Source organism: Nyctibius grandis, chromosome 21 (genome assembly GCF_013368605.1).
Source record: "Nyctibius grandis isolate bNycGra1 chromosome 21, bNycGra1.pri, whole genome shotgun sequence".
NCBI classification, from domain to species: Eukaryota; Metazoa; Chordata; class Aves; order Nyctibiiformes; family Nyctibiidae; genus Nyctibius; species Nyctibius grandis.
Window position 1 is genome coordinate 3,507,429 of NC_090678.1, and position 12,074 is coordinate 3,519,502.

The following is a 12,074-nucleotide window of genomic DNA, read 5'->3' on the forward strand; positions in this document are numbered from 1 at the left end:
TCCACAACCTCTTGGAAAAAGAGCTGTGGTCTCCCAGCTCCCACCCTGGTACACCATTCACTACACCATGTTATTTTTCTCGTATTCCAGCAATATCTGGAAGCATATACATTTTTTCCTCCTTACCACATTGCTTTGAAGCTGATTTTCTGGTGCCTGCTTCTTCACAATATTCCCTAAAACTTTCCTTGCGGCTACTAACTTCATCCAAACCTTTCTGGTGTAGATCTATAACAAAGCAGGATACAAGATAAAAACCAGGGCAGGTGCTAAAGGCAGTTGCACGCAGCACTAAGGGTATACTCCTAAATTTCCAAGGAACACAGCACCTTAGACCGCTGTAATTTCTATTTAAACTTTGTCCTAGAGTACCTCTGGTGACTAACCAAATGCTCAAACCTACCAGACGTGCTGGCTAACGACCAGGTAGGAATGATGAACTCCAGACTGGTAAACCAGCTTGCAATCCCTACCACCAAGAGGTGTACGTTACCTTAAGGGCGAAAGTCACTCCTGTCTTCTGTTTTCCATCTCTTCTTTGACATTCAAATCAAGACACAAAACCAGTTGTGCAGTCTGATGATACACAAAGGTCCCTGCGTCTCCTCCAACACTGTTTTTTTTCCCCCTCAGCACTGAGACCAGATCAGCATTCCCACAGAATCACAGAATCAACCAGGTTGGAAGAGCCCTCTGGGATCATCGAGTCCAACCATTGCCCTGACACCACCCTGTCAACTAGACCATGGCACTAAGTGCCATGTCCAGTCAGCTCACACTTTGAAGAGACCTTACAGATACTGAGCCTAACCCACGGAGTTTGACTTTATTAGCACAGCAGCAGCAGACCATGAAGCTCACACACTACCTTTATTTTTTTTTTCACACCCAACCACCCTCAGTGTTTTCAAAGCAATAAAACTGTTTCAATACAAACCACTTTTCAGACACGTTCATGAGATGTTGAAGGAGTTGGCAGCAGGTAAAGACTGGAAGATGATAGGTAGGGAAGAGAGGAATGGGAAACTGAAAGGCTGGAAAAGCACAGAGGTCACCAGTTCACTAATTAAGAGAATCCATCAGCAGGCAGGACAGTGCGATTCCCCAGGTAACAACCACCAAAGCGAAACCAGGAAGTTTTTGGGGCCACCTCCATTCTTACTTGTGGCTTTGATTCCTGAGGATAGTCAGTCACGACCAAGATCAAAAGCGGAGCTGATCTCTCATGCTCAGAAAATCCACAGCAGGTTTTTTCGGGATAGTTTCCTTGGCATGGTTAATTCACCTGGGATCTTCCATCCCACCTCTGCCTCTCACAAGCATCGCAATAAAACTTACCTCCTGCTTGCGAAAGCCCACGTCTGGGGAAGTGGCTAATGCTGATTATGGCCAACAACAGCCTGTTATGTGCCTTTTCAAAGCATATGCTGATGCAAAAATGCCCCAGAAAAGGGAGTTGTTTCTTCTGCATTTGGCTTAAGGCAAAAAAATACAGGAACACAACAATTATCCTGGTATTTGCCCTCCACTAAAAAGAAAAGAGCTGTGATGGCAAGAAACAGCAAGCGGGTTCTTCATGTGCTTTCCCAGGGTAGCAGCAGCTCTCGGGAAAGCAGGGTGGAAAGGATGGGAGGAGGTACTGCCATTAGGATGCTGTTCTTCATTGCAATCCTTTCACACCCCTAGAGTCATTCATGTGTCTGAAATCCAGTGCTTTATTTCAAAATCAGGCATTTAGACTGGCGGATTTTTGCACCTTGGGGTATCTTTTGGAGGGCAGGCAGGAGGGGAAAGCCAGCACTAAAACAACTGCGTGCCCTATTTCTCATTAATCATAACAGGAGTAAAGAAATTCTTCCTCACATACTGCAAGCCAGCATAAACCCCAGAAAAACAAGAGACCTCAACCTGCAGCACTTAATGAACGTTCTCAGTGAACTTCATCAGCTTCTCTGCAGTCTCCTCTGGTCCTGTGCTGCTGCCCAACCTGTTCTGCCTACAAAAGAAGTCCAGGGCAGGGCCTGGAAGGGTTTGGACCAATTTTTCACCCAGCAGCAACAGCACTAAGTGCTGATTCTGCCACATTTGCTATTGCTTCAACCTCAGCGCCCTCAGAAGACCAAACCCCCGCAAGGCTTTGCCCAGCCAATCTTCCCTGACTCAACAGGAACGCCATCCAAATCTCAACGCTGGCACGCACCGTGCGTCTATCTGCAAGAACAGGCTCTCTGCTCGCAGCCTGGCCGACAGTCAAAGCACGGGGGAGGAAAGGCTCCGTGTCTGTTTACACCCTCCGCAGCTGACGGGTGGGAAGGGAGCCGGGAGGGACCGCGGAGGCAAAGACGGGGCGCACATCCTTAACCACCGCTTTGGTGAGCGGCTGAATCAGCGCCGGGCGGATGGCTGTTTACTGCTGACACAGCCCTGCGATAAATCACTACCTTTCTGGAGCAAGGAGGAAGTTGCAGGGGTGACTGAGTCATCCTCCATCCTGACGCCATTCCAGGAGCGCAGCCACGGACGTTCCCCGGCTTTGGGCTGTGCCTGTGGCCCAAAAATAGCTTGTAAGCCAAATCCTGCAGTCATCATTCAAAGTTGAAACGCTTTATTTACACTCAGCAAGAATTCACGTATGTTTTTGACACTGCTACGAGCAACCAGTGCTTAAATGATTTGCTTAACAAAGGAGCCTATTTAACTACAAGAGTCACACCAAGTATGCCATGTTTTCTGACCCACATCGAAGCTAATAATTTGCATTTTATGGAACCACTTTGCATAGACAACCCATCTTAATGGCCAACAACACGCTGTACAAAAATTAATAATGGAAAAGCAGTCGTCAGCATTCTTATTTGTGTTACAGGTAACTCGCAAACCTCGTTAAACTGTAGTATTACATTTCTAACGACCTTCTGGAAAGCTGTTCGCTTCAAGAGCCTTTTTTTAAGGCACGAGCTCGCCGAACGCCGAGCAACTGCGGGGGAAGTACATGACAGCTACCCAGTCTGGGGGAGAGGAGGCAAAACCCCCTGTCACAAGGATGTCAGCCTGATCCCCCTTTGGCTGAAGAAGTGACTTTGACTTCATGAACCCCCCTCCCTCCAGCCAGTCACTTCACCAGGCTTCTCTCACAAATTTCTGCCCTAATGCTAGATTAATCCTACTTCATCCAGTCCCTACACATCTAAGAAGCTCCAGCTTTTTTTTTTCCCCTCAAATCATTGGTTTTTAAACTATTTCTGTTGCAGCACCCGAGCATTTGCTGCTGATGAAAAAAAGGCTCAGAGACTAGCACAGAAGTGTAAAGGCAAACAAAAACTACATCACGAAGCCTGGGATTTTCATGGTCTTAGGGAAATGAGGTCCCCTGAATCCCACTGCAACTCAGTGAAGAGTCAAGCGCAGAATTTTCCACTATGCTTGTAAAAATCCCCAAATAAATGCACAACTAAACGTAGCTTCACAAGGCTGCGCATTTATTATTCTCCTAAACGCCGTTACTAAGCCGGAGGCCTCTTGTTCCATTATTTTTTTTTTTTAGGAAACAGTCTCACTCTTGCCAAAATGTCAAAGATGCAGAATGCTAGTTATAGGAAAATCCACCTCAGAGTCAGCTCCTGTTGTTGGGGAAGAACAACAAACAAACCCCATACTCCGAGCTGACAATCATCATGATCTGCCCATTACTGTTGCCTCACGCTGATGGAGTCTGTCTGTTTGTGTCGGGGGTGACAGTCACTCCTCGCCGCTGACGTCTTTGCTCAGGGCTGTGCCGCAGTCTCCGGTACACAATCTGCTCCAGAACACGCAGACTGGCTGTTGCCATTTCAAAAGCTTTCCTGGCATATTTCTGCAGACTGAAACAGGAAGATTTTGGGCAGCCAGGGGCTGATTTATCTCTGTATGGATGCCTGCGGGTGTAATTCGCACAGCTCTTCCAAACAAAACATTTTCCCTGCGATGATAGCAAAGGCAAACTCCCCCAAACCCAATTTGTTTGGTGGTTAATTAGTATCCTCCGCTGCAACGTCTGAGACAAAAGAAAGAAGCACTCCCCTCCTCCCACAAGCATCAAGACTTTTTAATCTCAAAGATATACCTTATCTGACATGACCAAAGCAGAACGGATACAGCTTCCTCTTATTTTTTTTTTCTTTTAGACAGAGGAAAAACAACAGAAAGAACCTTGTTCATTGGGAGGTTTTGATTTTTATTTCAGTAGCACTGGCCATTTTTTAAATTATAAACTCCCACACCTCAAAACTAGGTAGTAATTTAAAAACATAAATCATAAGAAAAAAACAACTATGTCCATAAGAACTTTGAGTGGTAAAAACAACAGAGATGGTATTAGAAAACCCTGGTTGGCTTTTCCTTCGTCTGCTAATAAAGCAAGTCCCTGAAGTACTCATCGGAGTTTCTCCTCCACGCATTTCTGCGGTGGGTGAAGGGGAGAGCCACCAGATCTGCTCCCCTGGTGCAGCTTTGGTTCTGCTCTTTCAGATTTCCTGCAAAAATCAGGGCTCAGAAGAGCAAGCTGAGCCTCTGGGCACCCACCAGACCACAGCCGCCGTGCGTACGTAACAAGCACAACAGCTCTGGAAGAAAAGGAGCAGTACCCTGTCCTTCAGCATCACGTGGCCGACCACGCTCAGCAGCCCAAACCACAGCTTTCAACGTCCTACTTCAGAGAACGCCCTGCTGCCCAAGGCTTCCTAGTGACGCAGCGCCGTGTAAATCCATCTGCAACTAAAACACCAAGCTCCTGCACGAGTCGTCGGTACGTTTCTTGCACATCAGCTGCATTCCCTTTCAGATGCAGCCGAGACGAGCAGGCCTGTAGACAAAATGAAGCGGCAGGATCCAAAGCGGGTATTGCCAGAGCAGAGAAACATCTTAGTCATCCCACAAAGTTGAGGCTGAAATGGGCTTACAGCCCGTTACCAGCCCTTGAGAAGACAGCATTTGTTTTGTTTTACCAGCCGATTTTTCCCTCAGACTGTTTTCTAGTGAGGATGTGCAAATACCCAATATTCAGAACTTTACTGAATAGTAATTTAAAAGGAATTCTCCAAACAGAAAGGCAGACTTCAACGAGCCCGTTTCCCCAGGAACAGCACACCAACACCAGTGTGTCATCTAGAAACCCACAATATCACACAAAATCCTGCTGCCACCCTAAGAAAGGGAACGAGAGCAATTCGTTCCTTCCCCTGCATCTTCCTGCTAAACCAATCTCCCTGCCCAATACCCTAAAGCTCGCTGGCTCCGCAAACCGAATTACCCACGACTCTAAAACACAGAGGTCTGTCTGCCAAACGTGCATAATGACATTAAAGTTGTTTTGCTTTTATTAATCAAAACTTGGGACGGGATGAGATAAAAACCCTAAGGAGAAAAGTCTAAAAGGTAAGTCCCTCCTCCTCGCCGAATAAAGAGCTGTCTTTGTGTGGGTAAACCCCGCTGTTGGGCAACTTGGATAAACTTTTCCTTGTTTATTATAAAAGCACAAGTTCACCAAGGTCCTTTTATGTCCCAATGTATGAAATGATTCCAGCTACATATCGTCTCACGGAGTCAAAGGGGTGAGGCTATGGTATTTATGGATATGTTCAGGGCTAGAATTTTGGTTAGCAACAACATAGTTACAGCCCCAACGCCTAGCACACGCTTTTGGGAAAATGCCCACCGTATATATAGATCCTGGACATTTTTTCCTATTAAATATGTATTTCCAGAGAACTTTTTATCTTTTTCCAAACTTGATGGATCAAGTCTATTACTTTCTGTTAGAGATACAGAGACAGAAGAAAAACAAACTGAGGCCACTTTCATAGTTAAGAGGAAAGACCCTGATGCTTCCAGATATGTTCACTGGTTTGGGGTTTTTATTAACAATAGCACTCCACTCTCAAAAACGGGGCCTCACTTTTACTAAGCACACGCCACACAGTAAGAGATGAATCTCTGCAAACAACTCAAACCACAAACAGACAGACAGTGCTCCACAAAAAGAGAAAGAACCGTTTGCCCTGATTCAGATAACAAATTAAGAGCTCATAATGGTTTAAAAATCTATTTCTCCGAAGCTCTAATCCAGAGCCTTGCCTAAAGGCTGTTCAGGACTGGACCAATATTCCAGTTAAATCACTTGGCATTGGTGTCTCTTCACTCCAGAATTACCTTCCTTTGAAGCAAGCGGCAGCAGACGCGCAGGCAAGGGATGCTGTTGGATTCATACCCTGTTGCAGAGATCTTACCCATATGGATGTACTGTGGTTGTGTATAGCATCCTTATGTAAGTGTCTCTATTTTTAAAACAAACAGAAAAGGTCTGTCTGGTCACTCTCTACTATTATCCCACCCATAAACCAGTAAGCTGAAATTCCACCCACTTTAATCATAAGTTTACAGGCTTAAGGGTGGAATAAGAGTAGAAATGACAAGATGAAGATTTTCTGTTTGCTTTAAAAACATGAAAATTTCACTCATTTTTATCAATAGGATTTCAGAAGCTGCCATAATAATAAATAAATAACCTTTGGAGGGCTTATTTTAATACACCAAACACAACTGCTGCTACCACCAGTGCAAACTGTGCAACCCAGATGACTCCTGTAACCCACAGAGACTCCTGGACCAGCAATTACTGTAGGTTAATTCACAGTCACAAGACCCCGCTGGCCTGCTACGCAAAGCAAAAGTAGAATTTAAAACACAGCTTCTTAACCCCCACCTATTCCTGAAATGGTCCTTGATGGTGTGTCAAAATCCAACTCAAAGCACAATTCAGGGCCCAAGTCACTGCTTTTACTGCATGATGCTGCACTTACAGAATCTGTATTTCTTAACTTCAAGCTATTTAATACAATTTTTCAATTCTGTTCCCCGCGTCCTTCCACACCCCCTAAAATGTAGCACCAGAGACCTTGCAAAGATGTACTTTGGCAAGAACTTCAAACGACACTGAAGTCGCTCCTTGGCGTACAGCAACTCTTTTCTTGCCCGAGTCGTTCTGAATCAAGACCTACTGCAAGCTACGTACAGGATGTATAGCAGCAGAAATCGCATCACTTCTTCTATTTGAGCATTTTTTTTGCGTGCAATCACCTAAATGTAACGGCCGTAACGGTACATATCTATGAAAGGTGGCTGTAAACAGGGCTGGGAGCATATCTCGCTGCAAACATACAGCAGTTATCTTCATATACGTTCTAAGGCCTGTTAACATCCCCACACATAATACTATTCCCTGTAAAGATCTAAAAAGGAATATATTCTTCCAGAATTCAGATAAAATCACAGGGCAGGCACTTCAAATGACAAGCTGCAAAACATACAAAATAAAATCTTTTTCAGAGTGGATTATACTGAAAGTTCACCGACAAAAGATGTTGTGAACACCAACGCCATAAAGGTTTTCAAAACAAATTAGACATTTGTCAGAGAAGACAATCCATCAGCAGCTATTAAACACAACAGCCTCAAAATGGAACTGCCAGCCCAAAGACTTCCTAGAGTAATGAATGCTGGAAGGGTTCACCAGGAGGAGGAGGACTCTGTAGTCACAGTTTTCCCATGCACCTGCAAGTGACCCTGTCAGAGAAAAGGTGCGGAGCTAGAGAGATCCCTACTCTGACCAGGAATAACTGCTCTTATTCAGTTCACAACATTGAAGACAAGACACCACCCTGTTAAGAAATTGGAGCTGACGTAGACTAGTACCAGTAAAAGAAATAGTCTGAAAATTACTGATTTAATATCACACCGCCTCTTCTCTGAACATCCTACAGTAACACGGCCTGAACAACATTACTTATTCCCCAAAGTACCTCTTTAGATTCCATATACCCAAAATGTGCTTGTGGACACTTAGTCACAAACATGTCATACAGCACAGTGATATATATTTGCTGAAATCCCTTTGCAATGCCTGCTTACACAGAATTAAACCCAGGCAGCAAGGAAATAAGGAATAATACCAAGAAAACCCTTTTCTGGAGTATTTTTGCATGTCTATCCAAAACGTAGTGCTGTTCCATCATCTGCTGAAGGATGAGGGAGCAGCATCCTCGAGGGTACCCCACCTTTCCCTGAACGAGAGGCAGGTTGGAAGGGCTCAGGCTCCACGCCAATACGAAGGCTTTCGGCCAGCTGACTGCCAGGAGTCAGTTATTCCCCCATTCCCCCAAACACCTGACACCGCTGCGTACTGAAATAACAGCAGTTTTAGAGCGAGGTGCACTTTTAGAGAGGTGCACTTCTACAGCACCAGAGCCCACGCGAGATCCCTGTGCTGCAACCACAGCCCGGGGTCCGAGCGAGCCCCTGCGTGCACAGCCACAAAGAGAGGTCCCTGCCCTAACACCAACAAACGCCTCCCTCTCCTCCCCGCGCTCCAGCTCCTTCCCCCACGTCCCAGGCTCCCACCTTCCCCTTCCCGTATCGGCTCCTGTCTCTCCCGCGGGCTCTCACCTCTGACACACCAGCGATGCCCGCGCCGAGCTTGGCCGCGCAGCACGCGCGTCATCGCCTCTTCTCTGAGCAGATTCGGGGAGACAAGCCTTAAAAATCTCTCCCGCAGCAACACCGCTTCCACGACAACAACAAGAAACCGCCAACTAATAATGGACCGGCTGAGGGGCTGCCAGCTTCAGCGAACGTGTCTGGAATTGTATTTTTTTTTAATTTAAAAAGCTTCCAGTTGGGCGTTGGTCATCTTCCTAGACCCAACACCTGCGTTGCCATTAGCACAGAGCCTGCACAGCACCCTGTGCACAAAGACGTTTGCCGAGGTCTTTGCGTGTCAACTAAATAAAGCTGAAGTGTAAGTTTGGCCACGCATGCAAGTAGCATCTAACGCACCGCAGAAGGTCCTGGAGTACAGACAATCAATAGTAAGTGCATTATAATCCCAAGAAGTTTACCAAAAATTTATTTGCTACGTTACTCATTGTGCTTTTGTCCAATATTCGCACCACGCTGACTTCAGCGCGTCTCTGCGACGTAAACAGTCGCCCTAATCCGTGCTGTTATATATCTCGTTTGTTTACCCAAAGTTGAACGATCATTTCAACCTTCGTTAATCTGATTGCGTAACAAACTACAGCAGCCTTAAGTAACCAAGCTGCTCTCTCCAGCGCGGATTAGTTGAAACCACTCATTTCAGCGGCCCGCTTCTTTTGAAAACAACAAAATGAAATAGATAATGGAGAAAGAAGAAGATAAAAGCACCTGGCCGCTGCCTTCACAGCCGACTACCGCACACGGCATATCACGGCGTGCAGATGCGGCGTAATAACTTCACACCTGGTGCAGGCTGCGAGCACAAGGTGAAGCGAAACATTTGCAACCGCCGAACAATCTTGCGCAATTAAAGCACATTCTGCCAGATCTTATTCACAGCTCCAGCGCGGGCTATTAAGCCAACTCTACAGCGTGGATTTTCAAAACAAGTAATTGCACGTACATAAACAAAGGCCATAATTTACATGGCAGATCCCATAAAAGCTTATCCGCCGCCTGACGTCACACCCATAAATTACAACTTAAAGCACTAGTGCCAAACTGCTCCTGCCCTCCCACCCCAAAACGAACACCATTAATATCAAACACTGCTCATCCATGCCTGCGCCTCTTGGAAACACACACATATGAAGTCCCTCCTGAGACAGAGTAGTATTTAAAGATTCTTCAGACAATGAGAAGATTTTTAATTATTATTGTCTTACATCATCACAAAATCTTAAACAAATCAAGCTGCCTCATTATACAACACATAATATAAGGTTAAACAACATCAAGCAGTATCGGTGCACTCCGCTTGCACCAAAGGGCAAATACCTCCAGCCCCCATACACGGGAGATCTTCAGAAGCACGTCGCCTTACGGCTATTATCAAACAGCAAGTCAGAAAAAAGGAAAACCAAAACACACGTATTTCTTTGAACAGATTCAGGATCAGGATTTTTCCATCGAAACTCAAGCAACCAGGGCATGAGGAAGCCAAAGGGCAGGCGAACAGGAAACCGAATAAGGCGAGGAACATGCTTTGGCATCTCTCAGTTTTAGTTCACCAGCTCATGAGAAATCAAGAGCCAGTATCGGGGGCTAATATGAAACCGCCTATTGATCGCAGCCGCCTTTCTACAGCACACAACAAAATCCATCCTCCTGACTGACACCCACGGTGGCAGCCTCATCGCAGAAGTTACCGACAAGACAGGCGTCAGCAAATGACTCTAACCAACACCGATCTGAATACCTTTGTAAGGGAAAGCAAGCTAAGTATCTCTGCTCCAGGGACAAATATCTGCTCCTCCGAGTCCACAGTCACCCACGAATCTGCAACAATTATCCCAGCACCCCTACGATCTGCCTGCGCCGGGGAACTGCCTACACAGCAGGCCCTGCACCAGGGAAGAAAGAGGCTCCACCGAGCCTGTCCACACCAGCTGGGTCTGTGCCGTCTCCATCACGCTCAACCCGCACCGAATTCACCATTTCTGCGTGTTATTACGAATCTGACATCACACCAGTGCAAGCACAGTCTGACATCTACAGTTAACTCGGTGATGGTGTAAGTGCCGCCTGGCTCACAGGCATTTGGTGTTGCAATACGCCTTGCTGCTGAACCCTTGAAAGAGAAGAGATATATATATACACATATAAAATCTGCTACAGAAACCCTCGCAGTGACTTGTTCCTTCCCTACGAGGCCGGCAGACCCGCAGCCAGCTCCGTCCCTCCTGCGACCGGAGGGAAATGCAGCAAGAGACCCCCCCCCCCCGCCTCACTCCCCTTCCGAGCCACGGCAACGCCAGCACGCCCCAAAGCACACAGCTGCCGCTCACACCCCGGTCCCCTGCCCGCACGGGAAAACCTTGCCCTCCCCGCAGCCATTTCGCCTCCCAGCCCCGACTCCGTGTCCCCCCCCCCCCGCTCCCAGCCCCGAGGTCTGGCAGCACTTGGCGAACTGCGGAGGAAGGCGCCCGCTCCCCGTACAAAGCCCGGCGGGGTCATGAATAAAACATCGCCCGGAGGAGACGGGGCTGGGGCGGGGGGATATGGAGAAATAAGGGAATAAAAAGGCTGCACGGCGACCGCGGGACGCGGTGGCCGGCACGGCCCCGCGGGGGGGGACCCCCCAGGCCCCGGCCCGCCCGCCCGCCCGCCGGCCCAGGCCCGGGCCTCCGCGGGGGAAGCGGCGGCCCCCAGCCCCCCGCCCGCGGCTGCCCCCCGCCCCCGCCGGCACCCGGGGGTCGCTCACCTCAGCAGCCGCCGCCTCGGAGCGGCTTCCCCCGCCGCGGAGAGCCGCCGGCAAGCGCCGGGCGCGGCTCGGGGCCCGGGCTGGAGAGGACGGGGAGGCGCAGGGGACCGGGCGGCTCCAACTAAGTGTGCGATCGCGGCGGCAGCGGCGGCGGCAGCCGGGCGCGGAGCGGCCTCTCCGGGGAGCCGGGGCGGGCCGGGGCGGGGAAGGGGCGGTGCGGAGCGGGGGGCGCGCCCGGCCGTCACGGCGGAGAGAGGCCGCGAGGGAGGAGCCCCCGCGCACCGCCCGCCCCTGCCGCCGCCGGCCCGCCCTGGGGGGCTGCGGGGGCCGAGGGGCCGCTCCCCGCCTCGCTCCTCCCGGGTGAGGGAGCGAGCGGTGCCCAGCGGCCGCCCTGGGCGGGGGGCCGGGGCCTGGGCGCGCTGCGAGGGGCCGCACGGCGGCGCCTCCCTCAGGCGGCGGCGGCGCCGGGGTCCCCTTCCCGCCCGCGCCTTCGCCCCCCGGCTGGAGGGGCCCGGCGACCCCGCCTCACCCTCGGCCCCGGGGCCTGAATTAAAATGAAGGGCCTGATAAACTGCCCGTGAAACGGTTGCAAATTAGTATTAAAAATGTGCCCTTTCGAATGCTTTGTTTCAATCACAACTAACGGGCAAGGATAACATGGGGTCATTTTTATGGTCATTTTGGAAATCCGCAAAAAACTTGCCCACTAGCCAATTTGTCCTTTCCCGCTGACTGCTAGAAACGAAGTCGCAGCGATTATCAGGGCTGTGCTTTTTAATACTTCACCAAAATCTTGTTTGCG

At 49.0% G+C, this 12,074-nt stretch overlaps 1 protein-coding gene across 1 annotated transcript in view; it reads right to left on the bottom strand.

Moving 5' to 3' along the window:
* The window catches only part of C21H1orf21 (chromosome 21 C1orf21 homolog), a 141,671-nt gene extending 130,231 nt beyond the window's left edge, over positions 1-11,440 (bottom strand). The window contains exon 1 of the mRNA XM_068416970.1: positions 11,273-11,440. The gene's annotated coding sequence lies outside the window, so the exon portion shown is untranslated. The remainder of the gene's footprint in view (positions 1-11,272) is intronic.
* Between the last annotated feature and the right edge of the window lie 634 nt (positions 11,441-12,074).